The following is a 24,784-nucleotide window of genomic DNA, read 5'->3' as shown; positions in this document are numbered from 1 at the left end:
CTTGACATTCCACCTTTCAAATTGGAATGTCTAAGGCTCCAGAGATCCCAAATTGCTGGAGAAAATCCTTACTATGGTGAAGCTATCCAGGGTTTCAATTTTAGTTTTACTGACATAGCACATATGCATTGTATTATATTCCCCATTCAATGACACCGCCTGTAAACGGTCTTCCCCCCAGAAATACTTTTAATTGCCATCTGGAATGTAATTAATTATTGAGACATTTGTCTTAGTACTGTAGGATCTTTATTTGGCTTTCAAAGGCCAGGGACAGGTAGGGACATTGACTGGCATCAGGCAGCACCATCAGATAAACGCTTCGTTTCAGTCGGTTTACCTGGTTCCATAATCTATCTCGGGTAATCTGGTTCTGTATTGAGTAAAACCACTGCATTTAGACCCTTCAGGAAAAATATTTCTTAAGGGGATTTCCCATTGGGTATTTCCATTTGGAAACTCAATCGGCTCCTGTTCTTTTGGACAGGCTCTCTTGAGGTTGTGCTTTCCCTAATCTCTGTCTTCTTCCTATATGTTTGACGTGAAGTACCCAGCATTCTCCACCCATGCACCCACCATGGATTGGTCCGAGCCTATGATAGGTCACCTTTATTTTTTTCAGGAGGCCATCCTCTTTGGTTTCTCGGGCCCATTGAAATCTCTATCATAAGGGGATGTGCCAGCTGTGAGCTAGCCCCACCTTCATGAATGAAAATTAGCCTGGAATATTTATTGTTCTTATAATTCAGCATAGCCACATGATATTGATGAGTATTATATATTCAGAATTACAAAAGTATTCTGAATCTGGAGAAACATTTAGGTTTTTGTCACAGCATGCATACAAGTTATTAAAATATACAGGTGTATTAATGAATCATACATTTTAATATCAATTTGCATATACATCTTCTTAGTATGAATTCATATATATCTTCTGAAGTTATAACAAAAATTCCTCTCCCACTTGTCTGTAAATACACATTTTTTAAATCGGCTTTTGATACATAACTTGCTTTTCAATTGTATGTGGCCTTTTGTGGTACAAAGATCTCATTTCAATAGTCTCTTTAATGGGACAGATACATTCTTCATGAGCCTTTTGCCCTACCAGGTCATGGGTCCATGACCCTGCCCTGGCATTTGATATAAGCTTAAAAATAAAGGTGCATGGATTTGGGCTGAATCCCCTATATATATATCGCATAGATGTATTTGTAATTTAGAAGCTAGGCATTTGTCTTGAGTGCACACAGAGGGGCCTATTAAGTCTTCCCTGCTTTGATCAATGTGATGGATAATTGAGTCTGTGCATTCCTGGATAAAAATTGAACTGACATCTGCACAAACCTATGGTATTAGGTCAACTAAAAATTAACAGTTCATGTGCACATGGTGTCAAAGTTACATGTGATATATTTCCTCCTTGCAACAGAAATGGGTTAATTTTAAATAATTTCCACTTGTAATTATGCTCCAATAACAGATTGTTATATTAACAGATATATTGATGCTGTGGTGTATAATGAATATTCTAGGGTGGTACCTAGCTTTTGCATCATTTTATAGTGAATGTAATTCAAGTTGTATAATTTACCATGTTTCTCATATGGAAGTGCATTTTAAACTGCATTTTTCGTGTTAAAGTCTACAACATTTCAGTGCAAGGCAATGCCAGTTCATACTTTTATTTAATAGAGACCATTCCATTTAATCAAATAACTCTACAGTACTAATATTTGTCCAGGCAGGCACTGGCCAGGCTCTTACCAGGCTGCAAGCTGTCTGGAAAATCTATAGAACTCTGAGGGAAGTGCGTGACTTTAAATCTAGACTTTAACCTTAGGAGTAGGGAGACCAGATAACAGCATGTCACTTGTCACCTGTTATTCAGACCTTTCAGGAATTGTAGTCCTTGTTAAATTCAATTGAGAAAATAAGACTTTAGCAAGTGGTGGCAGTGATGTGTAAAGGGAAACTCAGGACGGGAAAAGGGTTGCCCCAGGGACCTTAAGTTACTTAACCACCGCCTCTTGTCTCAACCCTTTGACTATCTGCATTCCTAGACACAAACCTCTCAGTGTCTGTGGTTACTCAGGGAGTGAGGTTGCATATTGCGTTAAATTCCCTGTAAGAGCAAAATGTTGGTTGCTTCTTTGTTTGCCTGTGATTCAATATAGACAAATATGCTATTAATGTATTCTTGAAGCTGTTTGCAGCTCAAAGCCCATTTCTGATTTTGAACTCGTGGGTCATAGTGTGGTTGTGGTGTGCAATTTGCTTTTTCAGTCATGATTAATTTTTAAGCTTAAAAGTACACTGAATCGCAAATTAAAAGACAGCATAAGTGGTGCGGTCTTTGGGTGGTTTTGTAGTCTACGGGTGCTGGTGTCAGTGGCTGTGTTATAGAAAGAAAGAGGGAATAACAGATTTAAGGAAATAAGAGGGGTGGAAAGAAGAATTAAAAAAATGGGGAAGAAACAGAGCAAACGTGTATTACGTTGGAAGGAATATTGGTATGAATGAGATGGAAAGAAAGTAGAGACAGGAAGATGAAAGGAAAGGATGGGAGTTCATGAGGATCACAGAAAAAGATGAAACAAAAAAAGGAGCAAGGAAGAAATGAATGACAAATTTGGAAATAATGGAAGGAAAAAGGTACAAGATCAGCAACGAGCTACAGGTACATTGAATAACAATAGTAACAAAGTGAGATAAGAAAACAAAAAGTAAAACGTGCAAGGGAAATTAGATGGTAGAAAAGAGAAACAAAGAGATCAAGCTACAATGAAGAAAAAATTGAATTAGATGGCAAAGAAAGCATTAGTTCAGATTCAAGGGGGAGGCTATTAAATAGAGGAAGTGTCCTGTTATCTTCAAGGAGCATCTTGAAGTTTCTTTCTTCTGCCTACAGACATGCAGTCCAGTACAGACAGCCTGTTAAGAGATATCAGTTATACACTCTAGAAGACATTGCCTCGCCCTGCATTGCTAAACAACGCAATCTGTGATCATTGTTGTATGGGCAGTCATTGATGAATCGGTTTGCGCTCTTTTTATACATCAAAGAAGAATTGATAATCAGTCATACTGATGAATGATGAGCAAATGGTCGATCTGGAAAATATGTTAACTTGATTCAGCAATGTAAAAAATGCTGCTTCATTGACAAAGCTATTGGCTATTGGTGATACATATTTGTTGATTCAATTAATCGGTGATACCAATTCATGAGTAGTAGCAAAATGGTTGTCTACCACGTAACCACATTTTCAGAGATTTGCAGTTTGCCATGGTGGAGAAGAAAAAATATGCGCCAATCCCACACTCTGGTATGCTTACTTCCATGCATTGTCCAAACTCTGAGCTCTGACTGGCCGATGTCTCTATTGCTCTGGTGGAAGAGCAGGCTGGTGGTCCACCCATCGGCTTTCGTGACAGTCACACACACACAAAAGACTGGCAACACCAAACAAATTAGATCGGTCTGTTTCTAGGGGTGGCTAAACCAAGCAACAGCCTGGGGCGCAGAAGATACAGCCTGTTACATCTTCCATCTGGCAGAGCACCAAGCATTTGCATTTAACGTCAATATCAGCACTATGCAAACACGGAATGGGGACATACACCTGCACAGCCTTTATCCATCAAGCCCCCATGATGCAGCCAATGGCTTAATACTGTGCTCCAAGAGTATTTTAAGAAGGCACTCACCTCCCATATTAGCATCTATTTAAGCAACTAAACATTCTGAAACTGCCTTAGAACCTTGGACAGAGTGATAATTGCTGCATAGCTCTGGCAGGAATGGAGGGTTGGGGGGCTTCTGGTGGATAAAGTGGAAAGGAACTACAAGGTGGTACTCTCTTGGGGACATCGGTGTCTGATTTCTAACTTCATCTGAGCCTGTTTAGAGGCCTCTTATCAGTGCAGGGTCTGTCTATATGTGGATATAGTTCTGGGTTGCAACCCTTTGTTGGCTGAATGGATTCTAACTCTTTAGTAGCCATAGGCTCTTCACTCCAACCCCTTGGTGGTAGAGGTCTCTTGACTATAATGCTCTAGTTCAGTAAGGATGTGTTGCTGACATCTGTGTGCAACCTTCAGTTGTGTCCAGTGGATGAAGTGTAAACAAAAACAGTAGTGGAACTAATTTCCATCTGCCCCTCCCATACCCACACCCGTCTCCCAACCAACAACATACCCACCCTCATACGTCCCAATTCAAACCCGATACCTGGGGTTCTCATTTGTCTCTATTCTGCGCCTTACACTGTGTTTTACATCCATCAACACTGAAAGAAACAGTGAAAATAAATGCATAGTAAACGACCACATTACTTTTAGTCATTGTTTCCCACAGCATGCTACTTTGTGCACCCTCCCCTTTCCAATCACCCATAATTCGCACCACTTTAAGGGGGATGACCAGAACTATAGCCATCCCCACACCCATGACCTCCTCACACAGCTGTGCCTGCAGCAATTTCACGTTAATTGGTGAAGGAATTTGTGGAGGCTCGGCAATGGGTGTCACGGCCCAAGCAGGCTATTCAAATAAACAAGCAGACAAGTGCCCAATGCGGGATAGCTCAATGAGACTACAGTTTGTCCAACAGGGACCAGTTTCGAATCCCCAGGAGGGGGGAAGAAAAAAAACACAAAATACCCTTCCCTGCTCCGGAGAAGGGAACGATGGGTGATTTTCCGGGAAAGCAGTGGAACATCAGACCCTTTTGTTCCCGGCAACTTAGCCCCCTGGCTGAGTCCCAGTATCAGGGCAGGCCTTAGGGCAGTGAGGGCTGGGCGACCGCCCAGGGCGCCATGCCCACCAGGGCCCAATTAGCACCATTTGCATCTGCATCGTATTCAGATGATTACCTCCCCGCTCCGACGTGGGGGTGAGGTGGTTTGCATTAGAATAGGGCGCTCATGCATTAGCAAGAGCGCCCTATTCCAGTGATTAACTCCCTGCTAGGCTATGGAGAGGGGAGTTGGACAGCCCGGGGTGCTGCCGCTGCTAAGGCCGGCCCTGCGCAGTATACCCAGTAGCGCTTGCTCAGCCAATCATCTTGCCGAACAATTGACTTTGGGAATAGTAGTAACTGTAATTTACAGCCCTATGGAAAACATAAGATGCACAGTTGAAGCGCTACACAAGAAAGCACGTGTCTGATCAACAGCCCCGCTTATTGTTTGGGATCTAGTCTGTCAGCAGCGGCGGTCTCTTCTCTCTAAACCCTCGATGGGCACAGTCTATGTATTATTAACCGGTGTCTTGGGTCTCTATATTAACCTCTCAACCTAACCCTCTAATTCCCTGGTGGGAGACTACAGTGCCTGGTCTGTGGTCTCTTCACCTGTGGGTGACCGTGGCATCTGCACTCTACCGCCAGTGCCTCCCTGCCCCCATAGCCATGCCATTCTATGCTCTTAGAACAGTGCCCAGGGCGGTTCCAGGTTTTGAAGGTGATAAGGATAGGCGATTGAGTGACACGTCTTCTCCGGCTCTTTCTGAACGACTGAGTCATGATGTTACCCGTCTACCCAGGTGCGCCGGCCGCCCACCCAGGTGCGCCGGCCGCCCGGGACTGTAAATTCCCATTCACGGTCCCTTGGTGTGTTTGCTCATGGGCGGGGCTGCACTGTCTGCCAGCCACCGAATGGGCCTTTCGGAGAGTATTCATGTTCTGCCTCGTGTTGTGGAGACCCCACAACATCTTGCCAGCAGTGGTGCCTGGTTCATTTGTAAAGCGGTGGGGTGTCAATATTTTCAATAAGTTGGCACTTTAGGTCAAACCCTGATCACCTGGAGGGGGTTAACACCTGAACGCTCCCATACTTTAGCTGCAATGTGACCAACAGCACGCAGGCGCCTTCCACCACAGCAAATCTTGTGCATGCCAATCGGAACATTATGTGCCCACGAATATCGGGCACGTCACACAGTGCCTGGTACAGTGTGCCAAAGGAACACGTGGAAGCATGCCAATCTTATCTCGTGTTCAAATAGAAATGACCCGACTTTGAATGATGCAAGTTCCGATAGTGCCATGCCTGGTCATGTTGCTTTAGTAAAACACATTCTCCTTTTTGCGTCTCCATTACCCAAGGAAATTGTGATGCCTATCTGAAAAATTCCCTACCATGCCACTGCTGCCAATGCAAAGGCCAATCGCATGATTATGTTTATCCACCCACCCCACACACCCCCACTAAAGGCAAGATGCTTGTCTCGGTCACTCCATGCCCCTATTGCTTCAAATTCTCAAGAAGGCGACTGCATTGCTCCCAGAACTGCTGTATTTATGATCCCAAGCATTGTCCCATGTCACTCACATTGTCCCCAGCACTGCCCAACTTCCATTGCCCTCATACTGCCCCATATATCTCTCATTGCCCTAAGAAATGTCCTATTGCACTCCCGATTCTTGCTTCTCTACTGCCCCTATTGGGCTCCTTGTCTCTTTGACGCTATTTGACATTTCCCCTATGTTACATTGCCCCTATTTTATGGATAATATCTTAGTGCTGTAAGACCACTAAAGTGGTAATTGCCATGGTATAAACCACTATCAACATAACAAAGCTCTCCTTGCCCTTAAAACTGCCCCATATGATATCCAATTTGCTGCTGTTTCTTTAATTGCCCTTAGAACTTTCATGTCGTCTGCCACTGACTTACTCCATTTTGTATACTATTACCTCCTGAATTGCCCTAGATCACTTAAATCGCCCCATTGCTTCCTGATTACCACAGGCCGCTCTCATTGCCCCTGTTGAACCTCTTTCTCACAGATCTGCCCCATGTCAAGTCCATTGCTCCCAGCACTGTCCATTTGACATTCTTCGACTCCAGAACGGTCCTCTGCCTGCTGAGTATAGATCGGTATTCCACTTACCCAAAATCACACATGAGGTTCCACTGTATGTTGTCTGATAACCTGACAGCATAGCAAAGTTGGAGGGGAGTTAAAATGGGTATACGAAAGGAGAAACATTATTTGTTAGTGTCCCTCTGAAATGTCCAACAGGTGGGCTGGGCAGGGATGATGTGTGAGCCTTGGTGAGAATGTAAAGGAATGGTAAAAAAAGGGAAGGGTAAGTAAGGTACCTGAAATAATTTTCATTTAGTAGCCTACATGCTGCCATGTCCCGAGGTCAATGAATAAGGTCTTTCCTTTGCTTTGCTTATTGTAGTTTCCAAGTGCCTTTCATCACGGTGTACATCTAACGGTTGTTTAAGTGACTTCTTCTCATATTCCAATATATTTGATCATCAATATACTTTAGTCAACACGATTCTTTCAGCAGTACAAAAGAAAAGACAACAACATCATTTGCATAGGACATAATAACTAGTAAACCCATCAAATCAATATACATGGAGTATAAAAAATAAACATTGATATGATATGTTAGTGGTTTCTAAGCCTGGATCCGGGAATTGAACCTGTGTTGCTCCATGTCGTCTTGCTTCCAAGTTGAGCACTTTGCCCCTGAGCTATCCTTCCGAGACATTCTGGATGAAATACAATTACAAAGCACCATCTATATAAGAACATGTATTAAAAGTTATTAAATGTATGCCTGCTTTAGTGTATTCCTACGAATCCAAGCCCGATGGATAAAATCACTAGAATGTTTGCAGTTGATTTGCAAAAAGGCATTACCCAGCCGTCCTGAATGTAGATTCAACCAGGGTTTAATGTGGTATCATCTGAGATCTGTGTAATGGGGGCAAAAGAACATAACGTGAAGCAAGCTCTCTTCTTCCGTTAAGCAAGAAGCACACAAGTCGGATTCTGAAGGAACCCATTTCTTTCTCAATTCTGCTAAAGGTAGTGTGCAAAATCTGAAGTTTTTATAAAGGGACATCGCAAAAAATGGCTTAAGCAAGTCCAGGTAGCCCTCAAACCCGGTTGTATTTTTACACAGCCAATATTCTCTCAATAACGATGATTCGTGACAGCTCTCAAACAAAAGGAGGGCTGATCTGATGGCCACCATAAAAAGACTTGTTTTAATAGTGGCCTGGAGCTACTGGTGATGTTGGCAGGATTGCTCCATAGATCGAAAACGTCCAAGTCCTTTAAAATCACCTTAACTTGTCTACTCCAGGACAACCTGGATTTCCCATCCTGGGAGAGGATGTCGGCCGCTGTGCCACTGTATTTGTTTAAAATAGGGAGGACCACAACTTGGGCCAATACATTACTAGTTTGATATTTAAATCATATGTGACTCCCATCAAATTAAGCTAAATATTTAGTGCTGTATTCGGGGTACTCTGTCCCAATAAATCTTTCAAAACCCTATTTTCAATGATGGCCATTTTCATCCTGTTTGCATGGCCCCACAGCTTTGTGGCAGACGAAGACAAAGAACAGTCCTGAGTCCTGTAAACATCTGGAGGTTTTATCCCTTCTTTCCTGGGGGAGCCATCCCCTTTGAGGCTAGGGAGTTGAACCTGCTCAGCCAAACCCTCCCTCAGGGTTTTGGAAAGCAGGACCTCACTGGGAGTGACTCCCCTCAAGGGGACAAGGACTCCCATTCCCATGAGGAATTCCTTATACCTAAGGCGTTATCTGCATACATATGAATCAGAGATACTGATGTTACATTCAGTTGTGGGACTCAAAATAATACTGAAAGTGCATTTGGATGTTTGGCTCAAGACAATGCTGGTCTCTCTATGGGCTTGACAGCTGAACATTAGTAACATACCCTTTTTTGGTCATGGGACAAGGATAAGAATAAAGGCGCAATCACCCTTCAAGGGCGGCAAAGAAACAATATGCAACGGAGAGCCTCTGACATGAGCATGTCACTGATGGACAGAGCCGCACTACACAGGCGAGAAGCAGGAGAAGAGGAGAGATGCAGCAGACGAGCCACGCGAAGTCGGCGACGCAAAGGCCGAGTAAAGGCGGCTTTTACTGGAGGCGTGACTACGTGGAGGAAGAGGTGGGCCTGATGCCCGTGAAACACCGAACCCAGAACTAGAGGGAGGAGCGCAACGTGAGAGCCAAGGAGCGGAACACTAAACTTGCTCATGCCCACATGGGAAGGCCAGAAAGCTGTGGAGGATGCTACGGCTACCGAGCAGTTGCCATCTCACTGGAGCAAATCCTGAGACATAGGTGGTACCCAGGTGGCTTATAGTGGAGTGAGCATAAAGGGACATGAAGGCCCGGAGAGAGGGTGACCATATAACAAGGGTTACGGGAGCCCAAGAAACCCGAATATTGTAATCAGCCAAACGGCTTTCGGAAACTACTGAGAATCAAGAGAGGCACATGGAAAGAGGGGTTACCAATATCCCTGGGAGATAAATGAGACATTGGGACAGCGGAACCCAAGGGAACCAGATGGGCTCTGTGAGACAAGTTAACAACCTATTCGAGGGGTGCACAAAGGCAACCAAGATGTGTACCTAGTGGGGGAAAAAGCCAACCCAAGTGGTGGGGAGGTATTGGGGAGGTATCCCTCCACCTAAAACAATGGTACATTTTGATCTTTTCAGGAACTTGAGACTTTATTTTGTAAGCTTGAGAGATTTTTGGTACTTAGACTGACGGTCAACAACTGTTAAACCAGGGAGAATGGTTTTCTAAGGATAATTATTGGATTCGAAACCAGGAGGGATTCCTGGAAGCCCAGAGAGAGGTCAGGGTGAAACGCTCTTCAGGCAGGACACTTTTCCTAGTTTTTATTTTATATTTCTTCTAAGTGGTTGGGCCAGTTTAGAGGATGGGTTTGGGCAGAGGACTATTTTTGTTATTCTGACCATTGACGAGCACTTTAGTTTGTTAGGAATGGAACTCTCCTTTTAGCAATAGGGCTAGAAAGGTGTTTTCTTTTAAATTAAATAAAACTCTGACATGTCCTCTGGTCCGAGTCCTCCTTCTGGCTTGCCACAAGGACGAACAGCACCATTGCCATATGTAGTATGTAGTGGCAATCAATCTATTTTGGATAATTGATTTCCTCCCATTTATCTGGTCCCCTCCAATCCTACCGTGTCTTCCTTCAGCTCCAGGTGTTGATTCAATATGTTTCTTTTTAGGACATTAATTGGTATTTCAGATGTTGTTAAATCCCCAATTATGAGTCCCTGAAACACCTCTTTCTAGTTTGCAGATCGCATTTCAAGATTGATATTAGATTTATTTTTCAGAACACTGTCTTGTGTTTACAATTCTTTTTTTGAACTGTTTTTTAAAAATAAAAATGTAAACATTTTTAGGTAACATTCACCATTCACCTCTGCCTAGAACAGGTTAACAAAAAGGCAGTAGGAAAGAATAGAGGGAAGAAACATTTGTAAAAAGGTCCAAAGAGAAAAAATAAAACATTTTCACACAATTGTTAGCAATGGAAAGCTGGCCGCAACTGGGGATCCGGGAGATGCTGCAAAATTGACTGTGTGAGATCAATAGGAATTGTGCCCTACCCCCACCCCCCAGCTCCCAACTGTCTCTCTGCAGATATACGTTTCCTATTACAACCGTTCCCATTTCTGCAGGTAATGAGGTCTTGGGTTGTAGGTGAAAGGGTCGAAATACAAAGGATCAAATGCCTTTTTTTCGACACCAAAAGTGCCGAAAAAAAGTTTCGAATGCTTTTTTAAAATTATTATGAGGGGGGGGGGTTCCCCCCAACCTCCCGTTTTCTTTTCTAAAAAAAACGTTTTATGTATACTAAACTAAAAAAATAAATAAAAAAAAGCATTCGAATTTCTTTTTGTCCTTTTTTTGTTTTAGAAAAAAAAAGTATTCTATCCTTTTTTTTTTTTTTTTTTTTTTTTCTTTTTGAAAAAATGACTGGACACCGAGGTCTTGGACCTAAATCTTTGGAAAAGGGTGCATAGTTCCGAGTGATGAGACAACTGGTACAAGCAGGTTGTGGGAGGTTATCGTATTCTCTTTCTGAGAAGGATTTTTCCCTGGTGTGCTTTAAATCCTGGTTTCACACATATGGTTTCTTCCGTTGACCATTTACACCATAAGACCCTTTTAAGGTGGGAAAGGGTACCATGTGTCCAAAGACCGATGAGGTGCTTCATCAATACAAGTGAGGCGATACGGCTGCTGTTGCCACCTTGATGTCATCATATGCATGCACAGAGCAGTTTGGCGTCCATGACAACAATATTCCACTACTCATAGTGGATGGGTTGAGACATGTTCTCTTCCATTCATTTGGTCAAGGGTCTGTTCCTTCCTCAGTACTCCCCCGTCCCCTGTCCAAATCGTCCTTCTTTCTACTTAACCTAGAGAACACAAGATTTGGTAGTGCTTAAGGATGTGTGCTGGGTGGAGTCAAAGTTTTGGGAAATAAATGACACCAGTTTAATTACCTTACCAAGAGGGGCTGCTCCAAATCAGAACTTGGTGCGATGTAGTGTGCGTGAAAGAGATTTTTTTTTAAGGCCATAGTATGGTATGTTTTTGGAATAGGCAGTACTGTGGACTTCCTAGGGTTCGATGATCTACACTGCACAGCATGATTCTTTTAACTTTTCGCTAATACTCAGAAAACACAGGATATTGCCATCCCCACAGCCAACACTAATGCAGTCTCTCTGCTGGCTCAATTTGGCAACAGCCAATCTTTTCACAAATTTCAGGTCAGCTGTCCTTGATAGCTTCTTCCTTGTTTTTGCCGGAAGCCATACAAGGTCTTTTATTATGTAGTGCCTCCCATGGCTTTCTTTTTGTTTGTAGTGCATTCCTACTACTTGATCATTGCTGAGATATTCTTGTCATGTAGCATTAGCATGCATGGTTTAGACATCAGAATGCCAAACCAAAAAAACACATCTCCCTTGTTTAGCACGAAACTCCCAGAACCTGTAGTGAGAAACGTGGCCTCCCAGACAACGTCAGGTATGGGTACTCAATGGGTAACCACCCACTTTATTTGACCTGCGCAGGCTGGAGCTGGATGACGATGATGCCGGTGAATGGATGCTATTAGACTTGTTGGCACCTTTCCACCACATTGATCATCTTGGTAGACTCCACAGTTTGTATACATAAGATTCGATCCATTTCCACGACCCCCTTTACCTTTCACCCCACACCCTATTCATACCACTTCTGCCTTGTCCCCCCCATCCCCATTAACTTCTGTTTACAGCTCCTATGAACCCTGATGGGATTTAGCTCTTCCTTCTAGCTTGATTACGCATTCATACCCAATTTTAGTCGAACTGAAAGGGGTCACGCAGTTGACTGAAGCCAGTACACACCACCACCACCACCACCACCACTTGGAATTAGGGACTGGATGACAGTTCACTAGTTAAAGCTTGGCCCCAGGGAGACAGTAAGTCTGTCAACCAGTTCAGTTGAATAGCCCTGGATCTCACCTTTTTCCCGGAAAATACACCGGGGCATGCCCTTAGCCTACTCCAGTAATCTCATAGGTCCATTAGACCAAGACATTAACTTGCAACCCCAGGTTATTTACAACTTTGTGCACAGGCTCGGAAGACCATATCTACCCCTAATATCCATCCATGGTGTCCAGGCTTCTTTTATGTCATCCGGCCATGACTTTGGCAGTATCATTTATTTTGACCACCGTGAAAAATCCTTCATACTTTTAGAGGGTTGCAAAAGTGTGGCTTTGCGATTAATGAAGAGTTCTGTTAACAGATTTTAATGCTAGATAAAGCATTTGACACCGGCCCTGTGAGTGGAGGTTTTTTGTCAATTGTTTTGCAATGGGGCGCCGAGTTATCAATGTTCAGGGTTACATTTTATGAGGATTACGTGGTAGTGCTGGACCAAGTCTTGACTCAGTGTCATCCGTACCCAAAATAAAAGGAGCAGTGGGGGACCACACAAAACCACCAAACCAATTACATTACATGCTCTTTGATTAGATGACGGTATGACAGGAAATCGTTTTTTTTTTTTAAAAACCAGGTTTACTGAAAACTGTCACTGTGGTTGCAGACACCTGTAAAACTAATCAGCAGCTCCAACCGTCCTGTCGGTGAGCCCCAATGGTAAATCGGAGGAGCTGCAAAGCTGTGCACAGGCAGCAACCTCGGGGTAGCTCTTGCTACCTCTCGCACCTGCAAATGGTGCCCATTCAAAGATTCGTTTCTCATATAGATAGAAATGTGACTGTTAGCATGTGCCACACTAGTATGGAATTCTGAACTTTAGCTGGCGTCGCATCTAGACAGAAATGTGACCATAGCATGTGCCACACTAGTATGGAATTCTGAACTTTAGCTGGCGTCGCATCTAGATAGACATGTCATTCTTAGCATGCACCACACTTGGAATTATGAACCTAGCTTGCGTCGCATCTAGACAGAAATGTGACCATAGCATGTGCCACACTACTATGGAATTCTGAACTTTAGCTTGCGCGGCATCTAGATAGAAATGTGACTGTAAGCATGTACCGCACCTAGATGGAATCCCACAATTGCAAGTACAGCAATGCCAACTAACCAACCAACTAACCATTCCATCCCTCAGCAAACAACTCTCAAACTATAACCAAACACAACCACAAGCCTAAAATGCAGCAATCCGCACAAACTTCACAACAATGCAACAACAAAACAAACCACACATAGACTTGCACAACAACACACGACGACTACAGACCATAAAACACACCAAGCCCAACCAACGAACCCACCGGGCTGAGGCTGTCAACAGCACATCACTGCTCTCTTGCACTTTCCCAGCTTATTCCCACTAACCCACCCCCTCTCCTCCCATTTTTCAGAGCCGCCAGAGCGCTAGGGGACCACTTTGGTGGTGATAGTGTGCGGTACAAATGTCCTTTAACATTAACATTAACATCCCCGCCAATGCTGCAGTGCGTTGTCCTCTTTCTGCTTGTTCTTAGAATGATTCTTGGTGTCGGGGATAACTTTAGAAATCTGTGGTAATGTAATCAATGATCCTGCTTTTGTCAGTTGCACTTCATGGTTATATGGGAGTTAAAGGCTTGAATCTCAAAGCTGTATGCCAGTGAAGAGAATGTACTAGTGTTGGGCATTTCTTTGAATTTTAAGGTGCATCCTGAATTCAGACATGGTGCGATTTTAAATGCAAAGGGGGATGCGCATTGCATGATGGGGTCAGTTCAATAGGGGATGGCCCCTGTGTTTCCCCGTCCCACTCATCAACCCCCTATTCCCCTCCCCGCACATACACATATATATGTATATGTATGATTTCAACCAAAAGCCCATGAAAGAAATGCAGACTTTTAAATAGCAGTCTATGAAAACACGTATGATGCAAGGGGACTGTCCAGAGCATCATTTGCTCTGTTGCACAACCCCCCAGAATGCAGAGGCCACATTTGAGTTATGTGACCGCCACATTAGCAAAAATTAGGCATCTGAAAAAAGGGCACCCTCTGTGCTATTTTTAGATGCCTGAGCTTTTGAGAATCTGGCCCCAAGAGTCCAGCCTTGAATCGGGAACATTTCCACAGTAGCCTGCTGTACATAGGACTCTTCCATAATGAGCCATCATCTCTGGATCATTGCAACTACTCCCCTTTCGCTTTAATATCCAAGACGTTCTATGCGCTTGTGTCTGTTTTCCAAAAGCAGACCTGCAGCAGAATTTGCATCACAGGACCCTTGATGCCTCAGCAGCGAAACCACAGGAAGTGACATGACATGGCCTTAGACCCCAGATGACAGGCCACATGAATTTTAAGCAATCCTTATTTAAAGCTGGTAAATACCGTATGTAAATAGATAACGAGCCATAACAGGCACATATGCACAGTTTCGAAAACTAGTAAGAAGCGAAGACACACTTGCCGTTAAAATATCTGAGGTTGGCTAAATCACAGGGGTTGCAAAACAGTCAACAGGGTTTGCAAGCAGGAGGCTGGAGGGTAGCCATTGCCGCCGCCTAGTTACCTGCAAATGACACATATGATTCTTTGGAGTCACCTCCGCGTGCACGCAATTGCTTGAGTCTCGGGTAGCAAAAGCAGAGCAATTGTTTGAGGACGTGTGGCAATTCTGTATTCTAAAGATCACGTGTACACAGGCGGCTCTGAGATTGAAATGTCAGAGTTGCCAAGGTTCGAGGTAATTCTTTTATTTTCTATTGTTGTGGTTGATATACAACCTTTCGATATTATAAAATTCATAATCTTATAATAGCAAATATGATAGACCACATTCATCAATCTAACAAATTAAAACTAGACAATTAACACAATTCCTCATCACATCAATTTTGGTTTCATTTTAAACTTATGCATTTCAGATATCTAACAGTATCTAAAACCAGTAAGATCTGACACCCCGTTAAAATACATGATGTGATTTAAATGTCTCAGGGCCTCAATTTCTTCACGGCAAAACGGCATGCTTTGGCAGTCTCCCCCGATTTCAATCTTGAGGCCATGACTTGTCAAGAGCTGCAAAGGTTCAAACGACAATCTTAAAAACCCTCAGCATTTTATAGAGCAAGGGAATCAATCCAAATATTTCGGGAGGCAATTTTAACGCACTCACTTCGAATTCATAGTGTTTAAAGATCTTGTATCTATGACACCCAGCAATCGTAAGGCACCAATCAAATTTCCATAGCATCTTTTTTACATTGTCCGGTCTCACTAATAAGGTTCCCACGCTAGTGCCTGTCTTTTAGCCAGGCCAGACAACCCTTCCTAGTCATCGCGACAAATCGAGCATCTTTTTGGCGCAAGACTGAAAGGATAGAGCTGACCTGGCCTAGTATTATTTTCCTTTAAAAGACTTAGGAATTTCCACTTTATAATTGCGTATAGAGAAAGAAGACCCAGCTTATAAAGTCAAATCTGAATTGGCGCTCCCTTATGCACCCCTAGGACTCTTTTCCAAAACAGCCCTTCCCATTTGTTTCAATCTATTTCTTCCAGAAATAAAATGGCTTCCACATAGTCAGGACCACTTTCTGTTTGTAGAAGGTCACCAGCGGTTCATAAGAGGACCTCCCATATTTTTTATGCAAAATAAGCCCCTGAGAGGCTGCTGTTACTGTCTTTGTGGGAATTAATAACTTCTTTCCTTGAACAGTTTAAACATCAGCACACTACTAGATGTCTTTGTGCTCATCTTAAAACCATTGTCAAGGCAAAACTCCTCTAACTTGGCCAGTAGCCTTTGTAAGCACACCAAAGTTTGGTCCAAAAGAATCAACGCATCCACATACAATGGATTTTATATCGGACCAAACCAAGTCTAAGGGGAAATGCAGGTGCTTTTGACAAATGCACCCCAATATCAGCAATGTAGAGATTAATCAGTGCTGGCGCCAAGATGCAGCCCTGTTTAAAACCCTTTGATGTTGTGATGGGTCTTGAGAGTCGGCCGCAGTAATTTAATCGGACCTGAGTAGATGTTCCTATGTGTAGATCCTTTATAATTTCCAATAAGTGGAATGGGCATCCCTAAATCTCCAATTTGGCCCAAATTCTAGGTTGGTCAACCGAGTCAAAGGCAAGCTTAAAGCCTATGAAAGCCAGGAAGACTGGCTGGCCTGAGCAGAAACGTTTTCTTTAATTAAGGCCAAGCTGGCCAAATCTACTGAATGGCAATGGTCCAATAGGTTTAGTAATTGCCTTAGCACCAGCTTCGCAAACATTTTTCCTGAAGCATCGAGCTTGGGCAGTGGGCCGGTAATTCTCAGTGTTGGACCGAATTCCCTTCTTAAAGATGGCTGTAGTTACGGATTTTTTCCATATATTTGGAACTCTACAGGTTTTTAGAATATTCGTCTGCCCATCCCTCTGGGAGGGCTTTCAACATCCTCTTTGGGTGTCTGTTTGGGCCCATGGCTCTAGATTTACTTGAACGAAGTATGAACAATTTCATCAATTTCAGTCCCAGGAGGATAGCTCAGCGGCAGCGTGCTCGACTTGGAAACAAGACGACACGGAGCAACACAGGTTCGATCCCTGGGTCCCCGCTTAGAAACCTCTGGGTATTAAGCGCGTTATAAATAACCTATCATATCATATCCTCACGATCAAAAATGAAATCCCATTGATCACTCAAAAGGGCTTCCCCAGTTTGAAAATCGTCGGAGAAAATAGTTTTTTAAAGTGCGTTAACCATGACTCTTTTGATATTACATTAGCCTGTAAGGCTAACTGATGGGGGAGGGGGGGGTGTTTTACCATTTTACGAGGTTCATACACCTGTGCCGGTTTTGGTGTTGAGTGCTCTCCGTATTGATTCTGTATATCTTTGCATCATAATGCATTGGTGACTATTCATCCAATTTTTTAACTCTTGCTTTAAGTGTTTAATTTCAATGTGACTTCCCTCCTTATGAGACTGCAACTTTTCGAATTGCTCCCCTAATCTCCTTCTTAGCTTGAACTTCGAGGTCAAATGTTGCCACACCGGGCAAGGCATAGGAGGGCCTTTTTTTAATAAAAAAACTGGTTTAAGATGATGGGTTTATCATGTATTTGATGGGCGTCTTCTAATAACATGGTGTAAAAAATATCAAGAGACCACTTAAAACGTTTCCGTCCCAGGTCCACCACTAGACTTTCTCTGAGTCTTTTGCCAGAACAGATATCGGAAAGGACCAACTTGTGGTAACCCAATGATGGTCGCTTTTTGTCTGTGCAAGCACCACTAGGTCCTCAATCCACCCATATAGCTCTCAGGAGACAAATACATAGTCCAACGTAGACCAAAAAGGCCCCCTAGACCAAGTCGAACGATGTGGGGTGTCACCCAGAAGCATACCATTAACCATCAAAAAGCCTCTGTTCTTCATTAACTCCATCCGCACCTTTGTTCTTGTCAGGTTATTACCACTAGACTCAATAAAACACGATATATTGAGATCACCCATAATAATCACACCTGCAATTTGCGAGTCGACATCAAGCACGGTTGTTAGACTTTTTATAAATATTTCTGTATTTATCGTTTGTGGATTCCAATACAAATTCAGTAATCCCACCGCACCATCTCCCTTTACCCTCCCGGCAGACAATGATAATTTAGTCAATTGAACAAACATATTTGGGGATAACCAAGGGGTCAGTGATAAGCCCATACCATTCCTACAGGCTGTAATAAGGTTTGCAAATGGTTTGCCAGATGTTCCCCTGCTAGCGTCACCCTGGAACAATGAATATCTGTCCAAAATTGGAACAGATAGTAACCCTGTTTCTTACAGGCAAAAGACATTTAAAAGGCCTAGAAGATATCCTGTTCTTGAAGGAGTTGTTTAAACCTCAAGTTTTCCAACTTCCCATTTGGATCTTCATAGGCCCTTCCCCCACCCGAAGTTAATTATTACCAGTCTTCACTAGTAATGCCTCAGAGAGCCAAGAACAGTCCTCCTCTTCTTCTTTTTTTCGCCCCTACGTTTGAACAGAGGAGCTCAACATATCTATTCCCCGGGTCCTCCTTGTAGCAAGTAACCCTTAAGGGGTGAAACTGAATTGAACCGTCAAACCCAACTAGATCAGTACAAGGAGGAAATCTCACCTGATCTTTCTCCCATTCAGAGCCCTCAAAAATAACAAATCATCGGGTGAAACTGGAGCCCTGTTTCCATGAGTACCTGTCTTATCAATCTAGAGGGGATGTGCAAAAATAATCTGTCTAATTCAGTATAGTTTACAAACTCTATCTGGTCAATGTCTTCGAATCAATAAAACACAGTTTTGGGTTCTGTTGAAGCAATCTCATGACATTTTCTCTATTGAGTAACATGGGTTCGTAATTGTCTACCAAACGTTCAAGAAGAAGGCAACCACCCTTCATTTGTGCTGTTGTTTCAGTATTCAGAGGCTGCGCTAACTGATAGTCATATCTATTTGCATGTAATAAGGGTGCAGCTTGGGCTTTAGATGATCTTAGTCTCCTCTCCTCAAGATTGACAAAAGTGGGAAGTAAGATTCTGTGGGCTGGCCCCAACACTCTCGGCCGGGATGGGAAAGCCTCTAGAGTAACACTTTGAGGGGAGGGGGGCACAAGTGATTTAACATCAGGGGATCTCTATGTGGGACAGAGGGAGGCAACAGTTTACTAGGTAGAACCTCAGTCAGTCCCCGAATGAATAGTTAAATTCAGCAGGTCCTTATCCAGCAAAGTATATGACGTCTCTCTGACTTGGACCAAAACGTCTTTGCCTGACTGATCATCGACACGAATGATCAGCCACTTTCAAAGGCTTGTTTCCTTTTCCGTCTTTTTTTCTGATCCTTCCGAAGCGGGGGACACTGAGTTTTCTGGTGGAGGTGCAATTTCTGGAACGGGACGCATGAAATCTGCCCGCCCCTTTTTTAGATATTGTTTTGCTCTTTTGCCTCTTTTTGCCCCCCTTGGATGGTATCAAAAATCTGCCAAAATGGGCTGAGGGCGTTTAGCAGAACCAGTGACTGGCTCTGCTACTGGGAATGACTTTATGATCGTCCGCACACCAACCTCCCTTAAATGTCTATCGCACCTGCCTCTGAAGTAAAACTTGGTCATCATGTAAGGACGGGTGGGGCCCCATATTCAAGGCATCAAAGGGCTGGGGTAGAGATGTTTGTACAGGCGATAGGCCTCCAGGGGTTACATTTATTTTAAAGAAAATATGTTATCTAGTATCAATAAAGTTACATTTTTATACTTGGTCAAAGTATAGGTTATTTAGGAGTGGAACATTATGCCTTTCCTTGCTCACTCTTTTTCGTGAGATGCAGTCAGCCCCTCTCCATGAACCCCTGTTACTGGGAGGAGATGTCAGCAAGTTATGTTAGGAAGCTTTCATACTGTGCCAATCCATCACCATAGTGGCATCATAGTGTTAATGATTGTCTGAAGTTGCTGCATTGAGCCCCAACCTAGGGTTTCCAGATTGTAGTATGTAGTTAAAAGGTAGGGTAGAGAAGGAGGTGGGGGAAAGAGGGTGCATGTGACAAACCTCGATACAAATGGAATTGGGACTGGATGGAGGAAGCAGGATTCTGTTTTGTAATAGCTTAGATGCATGTAGATTTGGCTACAGTAGATCCTCGATTAGTGTTGCTGAAATTGAGGGTATAGTCCAATGTGTCTGGAGACCCGAGTATTTGACTATGTGAGGCAGATTTCAAAGATACGCAGCTAATAATTAACGACTAATGGTAGCTGTGCGATTGATTCAAATTATATTTAAATTCTCGCACAAACTAAACTCCTGAATAAAATAGTTGGAACCCCCGAGCTTGATGGCCAAGGTCAAGAGTAGACTCTCAAAAGGTGAGTATGGATGGATAAAAAGAGACCAAATGGGGAATGAATTGAGGAAAAGTGCCAGATGGTGGTTCTACAGTAAATGATGAAATCCTGGCACACGTTTGTGTGAGTTTCAATTGAACCCGGCACCAAAAACCAAGCTCCTGCTGCAGCTTTGTTTATGCCAGATTCTCCAAAGAAGTAGTATGTCCCTATTTAATCTAGTGCTGATCCCAAAGAGTAGAGTTTCAATTGGCGGTAGGCTGAAAATGGGTAAGGTGATACTAACTCCAGTCCTAGAATATTTGGGGAAAGTGTTGGATAGTGCATTTAAATAAAAGAATGAAAATACTGTAAATACTGTCGTCATTTTATCATTCGTTACAAAGACTGTGTACCATTTCAAGTATAACTCCTATGATTTATGCAAAATCAACAAAAGTCATTAGATATTCCATCTAAGTTAGTAGGTGCTAGTATTCATGAACTAACAGTAGGATGATCACTTTCGAGGTAAAGTTAGAAAGCCTGGCCTAGTGGCTATCTTTGGAACCTGAAGACCTGTCTTCAGAGACTGGCTTTAGTACTAAACCAAGCATCAAATAATTTTGGGTAAGTACCTTTGCACCCCTAAACCATACATTGAAAATATCTGTAATATAATACACATGTATGTAAACCAGCTGTGCATGGTGCAATCTAGTAATGTCCCAATTACATATCCCCTGCTCCAGTCACCCTCCAATCCTTGTTTCAGTAATAAGGTCTCAATTTTTGAGACGCTGCAGAGTTTCCGGTCAAATGTCAGCTTCTAATTGAAATACCTAAAACGACAAATAGAAACTAAGGTCAAGAGAGGGCCACAGTATACTGCAATAGCAATAGGATATGCATACATATTTTGGCCCTATTCTGTTTTTATGGTTCATATATTTTCATCTTGATATGTGAAACAACTTTGGGTTGTGTCTCTGCAAAAAAACAAAACCTCACAATGAACATGAATGCGTCAACTATCAATATATGTTCTGGCATCCCATTTCTAAAGAGAACAGAAGATTCTCTAGAAAGTACCACCGTCAATTCCAGACCTTCATGTGTCAGTGCCATGTCCTTGGTCAGCACAATCAGACTGTGTCCTAGTTACTGGCATAGAGACCACCCTTCTGGGCTGGCAACCCTAGTTATTGTTTGACTGAGATTCAAACCAATTGTGAAAATGTGCAGCTGTCAACATATTCAGTACAGAAAAGGAAGTGCTCACTTTTAGCTGTATTTGTTCCTGGTGTGCAATAAAAACACATCTCCTTGCTATCTGATCAGAAGACTGAATATTTTACCACTGATTGAACTTTTTTTAAGAATGTAATATTTCATGTCTTAGACATCTTGCTAAATCAAGTGATTCCAGGTGTGGGATCGATCTAGTTCGTGTGCGCTAGTGTCCACTCTCACATTTGTAATTTAACAGATGGCTCTAAAAGGAAAGGGTGGCAGCGAGTAAACTAACTCCCTCAAGCCTTCTACAAGGTTTGACGTAAGTAAACAGTGAATTATGGGTTTCGGAAAGTAACTCGCGCGCAGACACCAACAATTTCGAAAAAGTTCACTACTTTCAAAATTATATCACTGTAATGAATCAGATGATATAGAATTCAAGCTTTATTCTTTATTTCCCCAGACGTTTCTTGGTGTTCGATCTGATCAAAATCCCTGTGCAACCTAAATCCTCGTTGGAGCTTCCGCTTCCCCCCTCCCCTTCCCCTGGTGTGGCACTTGATGTTAGAGTAGATGCTGTGGGTGGAATTGTAAATCTCACCTGTTTTGTGTTTGTAAGTCTTTGATTTCCCTTTCTGTGTCTGTGTATCTGATCTAAAACACTTTGGGCCTCATTACGACCCTGGCGTTAACCATGGCGCTATTAGCGCCATGGTTGACGCCGGTAAATTACCAACTCCGCCATGGTGAATGGCGGAATTACCGCCCCATTCCAAGGTTGGCGGGGCGGTAATTCCCCATTCACCATGGGCCCTTCCCCATTCCCATTTTTGCCCCCATAGGGCTCTATGGGTATGGGGAAGGCGCTAATTACGGCACCGTAAATTACGGTGCCGTAATTAGCTCCTAGGTCCCTTCGCGGGTTGGTTTTTTAACGCCTGCTAAATGCAGGCGTTAAAGTGCAACCCGCAAAGGGACCTCGTAATCAGGCGTTAAGGGTTTAACGGCGCCGGCACCTTTTACGGCGCCGTTAACCCCTTAACGCCTGGGTTGTAATGAGGCCCTTTCACTCTCTATTGGTCTCAGTGGGAATGTGGATGACGGATGCACTGGAACCATTCATGAATGGTGCCGGTGCATCCGCCGAGGTCTGCGAGCGGGTGCCGTTCCGCCTGCCAGGTCAGACCTGTTGGGCTGAAAGGCACCCGCTCGCAGAACTAGTATGCTGGTCCGGAAACAAAGGTACCCGCAAGCTTACCGGTACCGTTGTTTCAGGACTGGCAAACTTATAATGAGGCCTGTTGTAATTCTATACAAGAGATCTGGTCCTTGAAACGCTTTCTCTAGTGAATCGCATAATATAGCGTTCTAGACTGATGGAGGGGTCATTATTTTGGGATAATGACCCGCCACCAAGTTATCGCCTGAGGGACACAAATTGGGGAAGGATCATTATCCCAAGCAATAATGATCCCTACTGAGGTCTATAAGGCTGTTAACACATGGTGGCAGTAGAAATACATGTTTAGAGTTGAACTATAAATGTTACTTAAATTGGGAGTAAAGTAAATAGACAAACTGAGTTACTAAGTTAAATATGTTTTTATTTTGTAGTAGTTAAATAAAATGCTTGTCTTCTTTAGTGAACTGTGAGCTGGAACAAGTTCCACATGAGCATACATTTAAAAAAGTGAAAGTGTTGTCCAATGTTTTCCCTTTCTCTTTTGTGTATTTAACAGCATACAGCACTAAAAAAGGTCCTCTGAGAGAGGAAGTGTCTTGTTGAAAGAAATCTTGCCTTAATATTGCATTATTGTTTACCTGACTGCTTCTGAAGACAGAATGCAGTCAATATCAGTAGTTCTTAACTGCTGTCGAAACATTCTGATTGGCTGAGGGCAGGTCATTAACAATCTCCATGTCTATTTTTCTACAACTCTTACTGAAAACTTGTGAACTAATGTATTTAGAAGACATTAACATAAAGGTCCATTATCACTCCATATACGGAGACCTCTTAGTGCTACTATCTGACTGTGATTTGCTATAACATGTTTATTTTCCCATTCACTTATGGGACAGTGGGTGCAATTCTTTGTATCTTGACTTCTCCATCAACCAGGACCTATATAGACTTATTAATTTAGTCATTTGTTGTATGGCCAGTTTGCGTAGGCACTTCTCCACAGAACTATGTTGAAAAATCTCAGCAGTCAGACATCGATAGGAGAAATGACGAAATCCTCATAAATCCATAAGCCTTTTTAATGAAAAAACGATGTTTTGCTGCATTGCAGCTTAGTCAAGGTTACAATTTGTAATACATAGAATATCAACAAAGAACTTATTTTAATACTGTTTTAATTAGTTCTGTATATGTGACAGTATGCCATCTGTGAGTGTGGCAGTACCCTGAGCAAGTCATTCTAACTTTAAAGGGGAGCTCTGCTAATCAGAATCTCCTTAATAAATGCTGAATACCAAAAACCATAGTGTACCCATCTCAAACCTGCTGGGCAGTCTCCTGGCAACCTCCAGTAACTTCCTAGCCATGTCAACGGGGCAGACTACCGGTCACATGGACATTGCTGAATGCAGTCATGTTAGAGCCCAACATTTCCAACAGATGCCTTTGTAATCGCAGGGAGCTTCCTGAGGGGTGGTGGCAGGTTAATATCTAAAGATAAACCATAACTGGTTTGACTTGGTGGCTATTGAGATTAGGTATTTGGCCAAAAGCCTTTGTCATTTAATGGTCAACCTTGTGGGGAGTGACCCTTTCATGGTAGGGCGGGTGTTATTCAGTTTGTCAGGGTAGATTTTGACGCAGGAACCATCTGGGTGTTGTCCAGGAAGCCTTTCCCTTGAGGCTCCTGGGGGTGCGTGGCATCTCCAGAACAGGAAGCTTCCCTTGTGGGGAGCTGGAGGTTGGTGCTTTAAAGCCAGATTCCCATTACAATGGCTAGTTCTCACCTGGGTGCTCATTACTGAAGACCTTGTGATGTTGGCAGACAGAGGAATAGGGTGAAGTTAGAGTAGCTCAGCAGAGAGGTTAAGGCCACAATGGGATCTCTCCATCTTTGAATTTGCTAATGCTCCCCAAGCTTCCTGTCCCCTCCCAACTTCCTGGAGACAAAGCACTCTGGGTATGACATAAGCAGTTAAAGGACACTTGTTACAGTAGCAAGGATTGGACCCCTAACAGGCTTGCTGTGGACCAATCAATCATTTACAAGAGCTCCTATAATTGCCCAGGGCAGGATGGGTAATAAGAACCACCTCCACCCTCCATGGCTCTAAAGTCCATTCACTTTCTAGCACAATGAAGATGCCCTGGTG

At 43.1% G+C, this 24,784-nt stretch overlaps 1 protein-coding gene across 3 annotated transcripts in view; it reads left to right on the top strand.

Annotated features, from left to right (window-relative positions):
- Nucleotides 1-24,784, top strand: part of MST1R (macrophage stimulating 1 receptor) — a 524,743-nt gene that overhangs the window by 142,986 nt on the left and 356,973 nt on the right. The window lies entirely within an intron of this gene.

Source organism: Ambystoma mexicanum, chromosome 2p (genome assembly GCF_040938575.1).
Source record: "Ambystoma mexicanum isolate Mex_15411 chromosome 2p, UKY_AmexF1_1, whole genome shotgun sequence".
Taxonomy (NCBI): Eukaryota; Metazoa; Chordata; class Amphibia; order Caudata; family Ambystomatidae; genus Ambystoma; species Ambystoma mexicanum.
Note: the sequence above shows the minus strand (reverse complement) of the source record. Positions and strands in the feature narration are given on the sequence as shown.